A 10,497-nucleotide genomic window follows, 5' to 3' on the forward strand; every position below is an offset into this window, starting at 1 on the left:
GTCCCATTCAGGTTTTTATGTCTACGAGGTGGCTAGCGCTGCGATCATCAACCTCCAGGTAAGACATAAGACATGAGACGAACGATTGTTTTTTTAGTCATGTGCAGTACACTAGAAATATTGCTAAGCTTGAGCACATTCAAAACATTCAAACACACCAGAATAAAAAAAACATTGAAAAAAACAGGAATTGTAGGGTATTGGAACGTTTGAATATTTTATTTCATCCATGTGCAGGAATATTGCTAGGATAAGGACATTCAACAATTCAATCACACCAGAATAAAAATTTAAAAAAAAACAAGAATTGTAGGTTATTGGAACGTTTAACTATTGACAAAACAAAACGTGACATTTACGGTACGTCGACCCACTGGTCTTTGAAGCAGACAGAGAGACAAACACTTGTGGTACAACTAATGAACTTATCTCAAAATCGTCGATGTGCTCACCGAATTTATTACACACAACGCGGAATGATATAATACATATCATGCCTCAGCAATGTCAACCTAGTGAATATACTGCGTGTCTAATTATCAGGAGGTTGGTTCCTTTAACTTTGACGCTGATTGGCTATGGACCCTCGGCGGGACTCTTTCTGTATGAAGTCTGCTAAGTCAGGTGTTCAGACTTGTGTGCATGCAAAGAGGGCCTATTCTGTAACATGAAAGTAAAATTTATGGAAAACAAGCAAGCAAGCAACTAACCAACCGAACAAGAAATAAACCGAACAGCAATTTTGCTGTCTAGCACGCAAGATCACAAAAGCTTACCTAGAATTGTTCATTAAACGTTGAGGCCGCTTTGGGTAAATCAGAATAAATGCTCTACAAGCCGGACAACAACTTTAACTTCTGCACATCTCCTACCCATCCCTCTTCTTTTATTCATCTTCTTTCCCTCCTTCCTTCCTTTACTGTCTTTCTTTATCATCATTATGCAACGTTCATTACGTTATTAATAGATTTGGTTTATTGAGACAAATTTTTCAGCCGTTACCGCCTTATGTTGTACTGTCATGCAGGAACACCACTATAAGCTTCTAGCTTGTTGCTGTTTCTGTGAACTTTCTATACATGTCATGATTGTAACCTTTGTTAAAATAAACTTATGTTTAAACCAATTGTTCATCTTTGCATCCCCGTGTCTGGCAAAATAATCACAGGACCTGGTTACAACAACGTCGTTCTAAGGAAGGCGCGAGAACCAAGATGAAAAATGGTAAAGAAACAGACGTAAAACGATGTTAAATTCAAGTAACTCGCCATAACTGATGATAGCCTGGCAATCAGCGTGTGTATATTTCTAGTCTAAAACTAAAAGCATTGCTGTATTGCTTTAAAGCTTTGTACAGTGTCTGCAGCAATTTCATGATGGGATCCATCTTCAGAATCTTCATGTTTTCTTTGTTTTGCAGGGTGCTGTCGTGGCTCTGATTTTCTGCTTCTTCAACGGAGAGGTATGTTTTAGCGAAGGAAAAATAAATAGAGGTGGTACCCAATCAAGTGTACACCTAACAATGTAATGTCAAAGCGTGATTTTGCACTATCGTAACGTTCTGAAACGAAACGCACACACTACCCCATTGCGGTGATAGCTAGATAAGATATAACCAGGTCTATTCACGCCAGAATATATCAGACGTTCTTTTTCCTGATAATCCAAATGGTTCTGGTGGTTTGAGCAAGGTTACCATAAAGGCGTGTATAGACGTCCATTAGATGGATAGGCTTTACTCGGTTTAAGCATGACTGTAAATTCATTGCGTCCATATCCAGAAGACAAGGCGGCACAGCCGATCAGTCCTGATCACGATAACAATCGACATGCCTGTGCAGGTACAAGGCCATCTGAAGGACGTGTACAGGCGTCTGCAGTACAAACTAGGAGTGCGACGTCATCAGTCACGTCAGAGCATGTCGGTGACGTCATCAATCCAGCCACGTCTTTCTCGACCTTCCCTGGCGTCCATAGACACGGTGGCCTCCGTCGTTCTTGCGCCCGTCCACCTAACCACCACCTCCAGCAACAGCAATGGCGCCAGCGACGGGAGAGATGAGAGCAGTGATGGTGGAAGCTGGCGAATTCGTATTGCCACACTGCAGGACAGTATCGCTGAACACGAACGAGAATCGGACGAGACTTCCAGCATGAACAACAGCGACATGAACGCTTCTTCCGTAACCGATGAAATTGTCAGTCCTTCTGAGACACATCTATCAGTTCAAAACGATTGTGTGCCTGATTCCAAATGCACCGTCGACTCATTTCGGTCAGGAAAGGAAGCCGCACACGTAGGTGATGAAACTGAACCTGGAACTAAAGACGGTAAATGTTGTGGTGGGCAAATGACAACAAAAAAGAAACAGTGGTCAGTCTTTTCCAAAGTATTGTGCAAAGCATCAAAGTTTAACAGTAGAAAAACAAAAGACAGGACATTCGAAGGTGGCAGTATTTCCAAGGTTGGCAGCGCACACAGCGCAACGTGCAATCCTGATATCGTGGTTTCAAAGGATGGTGAGGTGATGTCACATCATGCCTTGCCTCAGTACAAAGCAAACACTTCTTCGGATATCCTCAAGGGTGTTCTTCATCACAACAAAAATACGAGAGTCTGCCTTCAAATTCAAGGTACTGATAACACCGACAATTTCTCTGAGAACGACAATTCTTCATTTGCTTCTGCGGACGATCGCTCGAGCTCTAAGGGCAGCGTTGACGGAGACGACGCTGACACTTCAAATCTTGTGCAAACTACATTCAGTAACGCTGACGGAGATACAGACGTCATGTTGCGTCACAGCAGCAACAGCAATCGGGCGCATGACGTACATCATAAATCTGGACATCACTCTTTCGCCGTCTCATTGAGGCCCGTTCACGATAGCCATAAACGAGTGCATCACACTACGTCATCAGCGAATGACGACACCCGACAACTATGTGATGCAAGCTCTCTGCAAGCAAGCAGTTCAACAGCTTCGTTTTCATCGAGCAATACTGTTGCTCCGTCTGAATCTGAGAGAAGCATTATGACGGAGACAGAGGATTCTGGGAGTGTGTCTGTTCCTGTCGGAGAGGATATGACTTCACAACATTGTGAACGCAAACAAGGCCGGCATGGGTTTTATTTTGTGAACCACGCTTTCAAAGCGAATTGACCGAGCAAGAAACGTTCATAGACTGCAGGCAATGTCGCTGGATTCTGTACTTGACTAAATGACTTTGCTGGCTTTGCAGCATTACATAACATAGGTCACTGATAAAGGTCTTGTATCACTGTTTATAAGACACATTTTTTCTCCATTTTTCTCTCTCCATTTTATACTTATTTATGTGCTGTTGTTTTTGCATTGAGTTCATGATAATTTATTAATGAATTAACTATTGTGTTTGTTAAGAACACTTTTAAATGTAATTCTCGGTCTGTTTGTTATTCTTCATTTACCAACGTAGTGCATAGGTCGTACACAAGTTATTTTTAGGCATACCCGGATTTCGTAGAAAAGACACACATGTCTCCAACATACTAATGTATTTGTGAAAGACATGAACAAAATAATCGGCATTTCTAACAAGGGCAACTTGCTGCGCTTTTTTTTCTTCATCTGTGACTGTGCGCTGTTTAAAGTGTAACTAAACAGACATTTTGAAGTGTCAGCTTTACTGAATTGCTTTATGTTTTGTCCAAGTATAGACCTGTAGAAGCGATACTGGACGATTTTTCCAACGTTTACTGTGTTTTCTGATTTACTACGATTTTTTAAAAGTGTTGAACCCATTTCAGATTTACCTGCTTATCTGTTCTTGATTTGATACTTCCAAAGAACAAGTGGTACTTTGAGTTCCGGTTTTATGTTTTAACCAATCAGAATTTGGTTCCAAAATAAAATCGTCTGCTGCCTGTCCCAGCAGAGTCGGCAACAAGCACTGCTTGCCACATGTGTGATGTTACCAACAAAAATAGCCATAAATTGGGCAAGGTAGCAATGTAAATGAATTGGATCTAACTAATGTGCTTGTACTGCATCTCTGGCCTTTGAATTCACTCCAAATGTACTGGCTCAGCGTGAGGCAACATCCTGTCGAAGTCGTAAGCACGAGGCTGACTGGGAGATTATTATTCGAAGAGCATGCTGAAACGGATTGTAAGTACAATATTTTACATGTTCTCGACATTTCTGTTGATCTTTCCTTAACTTTAATTGTTTCCTTGATTTAAAACCCTAGGGCTTGTATTTTCAGTTGTGATACTTAGCACGTATCTTTACCACAGTATCTGATCACTTCACACTTGAATTTTGGAATGATGAAGTGGAATTATTTCTGGATCTAATTTATTCCTTGTTCCCCCCCTCTCGATTCCTTTTTTCGCCACATATGTATTGTCGTGTAAGGGGGTAGATGCGTGTACTGGCTGATTTTTTTAATTTTTTTTACTTCGGTCAGATACAGATGATTGGAAAAAAAACTTGTCAAGGATTTCAGAATTTAATAGATCTGTTCGAAGTTTTTACGGGATGGGTCCTGTTACAATACAGACTGAATGTGCGCAAGATGAACTTTTGATTAAACCATAGATATCCCTTGACATCTATGGATTAAACATACACACACAAATGACTCTCTTGATTTTGTTATACGGCGAATGTCCAGTTTCCACCACCACGTCTGTGGTATGTTTTTATACTGTTTGATTGAATAGACTGACGTGCATTCTCTCGCAAATGTGCGCGCGTGTGTGTTTGTCTGTGCCTCAGACTTATTAATCAAAGATGATGTTGCACATTGCAGATCTATGCGGCAGGAGCAAGTGGACAAGACAGCTACATTTGTCTGAGCGAAGATCCAACGGTAAGCTCTTTTAGCCGAAGACAGCGAGCCTGGGTGCATGCATGCAAGCTTCTATCATGTTCGTGTGAGTGCTGCAGGGCTATTAGACGACTTTTCATTATTCTTGATTTGGAGATCCATGCAGGGTATTAGAAAGTGCAGAATATACACGTTTGAACAAATACGATGTGTGTAACTGTTTGCTCTGAAAAAAAGAAAATACGCAACAAACAAACATTGTATTTGTTTAAAGTATCACAAATATTTATTACCTGTATCTGCATGTTTTGATAATGACGAAGGGTAAATTACTTTGACGTGTGCTTTTTTTTTTAACCACACTGATAACGAATGATAGAAGCACAGACACACTTAATAACATATCCACAAAAATTGTAACAATAAATGTAAGCTGAACAATGCCTGCAACACATTTCAGGCCTCAGAAGGAAGTAATTATGAAATTCAGACAGAGAGAGAAAGCCCAACACGAAACCAGTTGTGACATTTTTTATTTCATTATGTAATATTAAAAACACGACAACAACGTATTTCCTGTATTTAGTTTCGTGCAATTATGGATTGCAAAGTATGTCTAATTGAGTGGCATAAAGAGGCACAGTTGCATGAAAAACCAACTCGGATCTTGACTAGGATCAGGATTTTACATGGACACAATCTAGAATTTAACATTCTGGGGGGAGGGGGGTACTGCGCCTTTCACATCAAGATGTAAAGATCTATTTTAAATAATACTTATTAGAAGGGAACAAAATCAAACAAACTACAACAATCGTTCTGAGGGGAGAGAATTACCTCTTCCGAAGAAATTACCTCCCTTGCTTTTCTTGTCGTGACTTATGTAGAGTAAAGTGAATAGAAAGTGAATCAGTCAGTAACAAAAAAAACCAAAACATTTCTTAAGATCAATGAGGAGTCTTGAAGTATTTGTCAATGTTAATCTTGTATGCATAACAAACAATATATTACGGATTGATAATTAAAGAAAATCGTCTCTTCTACAGGGTTGACCCCCCTAAAAAGGACACCCACAACCATGCAAATTACTTCTGCATCTGTTGAACCAATTATTCTATATATGGTATTCATTAACTTCAGTTTATGTTCTGCCTTTCCAGTAAGTGGCAATTTTGTAAATTGAATGGTCTGACTTTTGTGCAATTTTAATTTTTTTCTTCAAATTCGGGGGTCGACTAAACAGAACGAGTTTTGACATTGAGCGGTAGCCATTTTTACCTAATTTAAACCCTTCAGGTTTTTACCTTTTTGATTATTTTTAATGTCTGAGTATGTAAAAACATCCCCTTCAACCCCCAGGCTATCGATGACCTGAAGAAAGCATGCAGTTACAGCTAGGTTCAGGGCAATCCTCAGACACGAAAGCCTTGGTGTCATTGGTGATGCAAAAGTTAGATAATTTAACCTACAAATTTGTCACTTTGTGAACTGCACATGCATAAAATCAAGTTTAAGTATGCTGAATATGAAGTTATCCAGTCAATTGGTGTAGAAGTTATAGCATTTCTGTCAGTTAACAGTATTTAAAATCTCTAAAGTAAAATCTGACATATTCGAAAGTTTTGCATAAACACCCAGACAATTTTTACGATATTCTCCTAAGCTTCTCCACTTCTCAGCCCTGTCTTGGAAATGAATTCGAATAAGGCAGTCAAAATAACTTAGTTTGGAGCACCCATCAATCAGAATAAGCATTAACTTTTGACACAGGAAATATCTTCTACGGAAAGCTCTCCTGGTTTTATTCTACATTTTTCCTGCATAATGGTAACAAATTTAAGGATAAATCTAAACAACGAAGTGACTGTGGTAAGATGAACAAAGTTAAAAACAAAGGATTACTGTAAATGGTTTACGAATCGAAATCTAAACAAGTTTTAATGATAAGTAAAATGATAAAAATAAAAAAATAAAAAAAAGCTAACGTCCTCGCATTTGTCCAGAATTATTCCATGTTTAACATGGGAACAGAGGGATAATTGGTCTAAAGAATTTTTAAAAAGGAGGGTTAGGGTAACCCTAACACTCTTTGGACTATCTGTATGCAATGCCCGCTATAGGTGAAAGACTTTTGTGGAAGCCATGGAAGAATGCATCGCTGTTGTGCTGGTTCAGCTTGAGGTCCTGTCCTAGCGAATATCCTGCACACACAAAAACACGACTTTTTAAGCCACTTATGTTGCATTCCGTGACATAGCTTTGTTAAAACCGTGTGCCTGATAATAATGACAGATTTTGTTGATATACATTTTTTTTAAGACACCCCATATAATATTGTTTGACAATCTCTTTCAACATAGTTTACGAATCACCAATGTGTATACAAACGCAAATAACCCACAGGTCAATAAATTACTTTCCAGAGAGAGAGAGAGAGAGAGAGAGAGAGAGAGAGAGAGAGAGAGAGAGAGAGAGAGAGAGAGAGAGAGAGAGAGAGAGAGAGAGAGAGAGAGAGAGAGAGAGAGAGAGAGAGAGAGAGAGAGAGAGAGAGAGAGAGAGAGAGAGAGAGAGAGAGAGAGAGAGAGAGAGAGATTAAACCTAGAAAATGTGTGCTATGTAAAACAAGGATAATCACTGTCAAATCTTTGCTTGTACCTGCATGGTGTTTACTGCGCTATATACACAACCTGTTTTATTTCATTTAATTATTTATTCATTTTTTTTTTTGGGGGGGGAGGATGTTTTGTGATGAGGGTTTTTTCAAAGCCTTTACTGCTTTAGTCATTGAATCTACCCGACTTCGATTTATTGTTCAGTGATGGGTAATTGTGTGACCAACTATGTAAGTTAGTGATTGTTCTGGCTTCATACAATGACATTGCATTAATTTTATAAGTGTATGTGTGTGTGTGTTTCAGGCAAAAGCTGATATTACAGTCCTATTTGTATGCAGTACCTCTGCTTCTTCGTTCAGGAATCAAAGTATACAATCTAAACCGATTATTTTGTTCAATAATGTTCAGCTTACCATCCCGAAGAAGGCAGTAACGTGCCGAGATATTGATTATAGATATTAACGTACCTAACCTGGTTACTGGTGTGTTTTCTTTTTATTTCAATAATGTAAATGTGTGACAACTTGCAGGGTACTTGATGTTCAGAGCAATTTTTCTGGCAAAAGACCTTTTATGGATCAAAGAAAACTTTTGTCGTGGTGCACAAGTCAATCAATTTGGTTGATAAATAATTTGTGCTGCATTTTCCCTGGTTCCAAAACGTAGTATGTATTACCACATGTCCTTACCTGTCATTGGCATCACATGATTCTCTGCAAGCAGTCTTTTGTGGAAATACGTCATTTAACACTTGCACTTATAGTAGGGCTGATAGGGTCTATGTCGACCAAAAGAGTGGGATTCTCTGTAGGTCGAGTTCCTGTAGGTGGATTCCCTGTATACCTAAGACTTTAAAATTGGCAATCTAGCATACAGGGAATCCCACAGGGTGCAGTTTTTCAATAAAACTTGCAAACCATACTCGAATTTCTAAGAAATATCAAAAAAAGATCGAAAAACATCAAATTCTAACGATGTCGCTAAGCATCACGTGACTTTCATTGATATTAGCAAAACGCTACAGGAACTACACCCTGTGGTATTCCCTGTATACAAGATTGCCAATTTTAAAGTCTTAGGTATACAGAGAATCCACCTACAGGAACTCGACCTACAGTGAATCCCATTCTTTTGGTCGACATAGACCCCATCAGCTATAGTAGGTGGCTGTGGAACGGTAGACATGCAACGACAACGAACAAAAAAAGACAAAGTGTGGAGTACACTCATTTTTCTTAACATACGCTAAGTTTCTTTGAGAATGCTCCAAGTGAAAATCAGGGGTTCCTAGGCCTGATATCACAATTAAACAGCTTCTTCTCAGAATCAGGAGGGAAAAAACGAGATGTCGTGACAAGAACAGACAGCAGCAGCAGCAACAACAACATTGCTAAATCGTCGCTTTAACAAAATTTCATGTTTAGTATCGCAGACAAAGCACGGCTACTGATCCGACCAAATTAAACCACACTTCATGCACGATGGGCACATTGTTATGGCCAGCTTGTTAACGTGAGCATTGTGTATGTTTTACATAGAATTGAATGTGTTTGTCGTTGTGTCTGTCATCTATCCTAGTCGTTTGATTTAGAATGAAGCAAACTTATTACAATGACGATTTTCTTCGGTTTTTGATGAAGGATTGGCATCAAGACGTTTCCTATTTTCCAACTCTGCCACCATACACTGGCCGTTCAGGTCTGCATGTCGACCACATGGTGTGTGATCAGATTTTTCGGACATGTTCACAATGCTTACATGACCACCAAATGGAAAATCAGTTGGTATTTGTTATGTTTTTGTGTAAGCACACTCTTCATACAAGTAAACAGAAACAGTTTTGTTGCAAACAGAGCCTTCATAAGAAAAAATGCTTCTAAGTCAAAATACATACCCCCTTTTTCGTATTGCGTAAAATATACCCATAAATTCTGGACATCATATTTTTATTTTTTTTCACAACAATGAAACCAAACTTTGGCATATGTTTTAGCAATATATTCACAATAAAACCTATAAGTTTGAAGGCTGCATCTTGTTTTGTTTATTTTTGAGAATTTTTTTGCAAACCCATGCAAATGGCCAGTTTCTGGGGAGAGACTGGGGAGATAATGGCCAGTATACAGGGCCGGACCAAATGAGTTGTAAGGGGGGGGTTCCTCCTTTTTGGGGGGGGCTTTGCAGGCGCGTGAACTAGGGGGGTCTGGGGGCATGCTCCCCCGGAAAATTTTTGAAAAACGGTTAAAATCTGTGCAATCTGGTGCATTCTGGGCCTTGTTTTGAGGGGGGGGGGGGGGGGGTACCTTTTTCTCATCGGATTTCACATTGAATAAAATTTGTTAGAGACACACACAAAATTTATTTAAAACAAAAAACAAAAACAAAAACACACTCAAAGCAAGGTACATGCTTTTTCCAGGGGTGGGGTTCCGGAACCCCTGGAACCCCCCCCTGGGTCCGGCCCTGGTATAGAAAGAGTTAATAAGTAAACTAATGTCAGAAGTAGGTATTTACCTTGTTTGCCTTCGCGTTCTTGATAGCCCGCTGCAGCATTTGTATCACTTCCCTTGACATTCAAAACGCCAATGTATTTCTGAAAGGAAAATAAAGATATTGACCGAAACATCACACAAGTGGTATATCATGCTAGGTTTTGTTTACAGTGCCTGTTCTACGACCACATCTGATTGTAATTTAAATAAAGACAAGAAGGGCAAAGCCCATACGACTCACATGCTTGACCTCGACCTTTAGGGTAACTAAACCTAGCAATGACATCATACACTAAGAACTGCTTTACACATTTTTCCTACCAAAATACATGTGACCTTGACCCAAGGTCAAGGTCATCCAAGGTCATGCAACACAAAGCTGTTAATTCAAGACATAGGAAGTACAATGGTGCTTATTGGCTCTTTCTACCATGAGATATGGTCACTTTTAGTGGTTCACTACCTTATTTTGGTCACATTTCATAAGGGTCAAAGTGACCTTGACCTTGATCATATGTGACCAAATGTGTCTCATGATGAAAGCATAACATGTGCCCCACATAATTTTTAAGTTT

General features: G+C 39.4%; 1 long non-coding RNA gene across 1 annotated transcript; it reads right to left on the bottom strand.

The window, feature by feature from the left end:
- Nucleotides 1–5,332: 5,332 nt before the first annotated feature.
- Nucleotides 5,333–10,076, bottom strand: LOC138981147 (uncharacterized). The gene is made up of 2 exons (XR_011460574.1): nucleotides 9,945–10,076; nucleotides 5,333–7,016 (listed from the first exon to the last, which is right to left on the bottom strand). It is a non-coding gene; the product is annotated as an uncharacterized lncRNA (long non-coding RNA).
- Nucleotides 10,077–10,497: the final 421 nt, after the last annotated feature.

Source organism: Littorina saxatilis, linkage group LG12, assembly GCF_037325665.1.
Source record: "Littorina saxatilis isolate snail1 linkage group LG12, US_GU_Lsax_2.0, whole genome shotgun sequence".
Lineage (NCBI taxonomy): Eukaryota > Metazoa > Mollusca > Gastropoda > Littorinimorpha > Littorinidae > Littorina > Littorina saxatilis.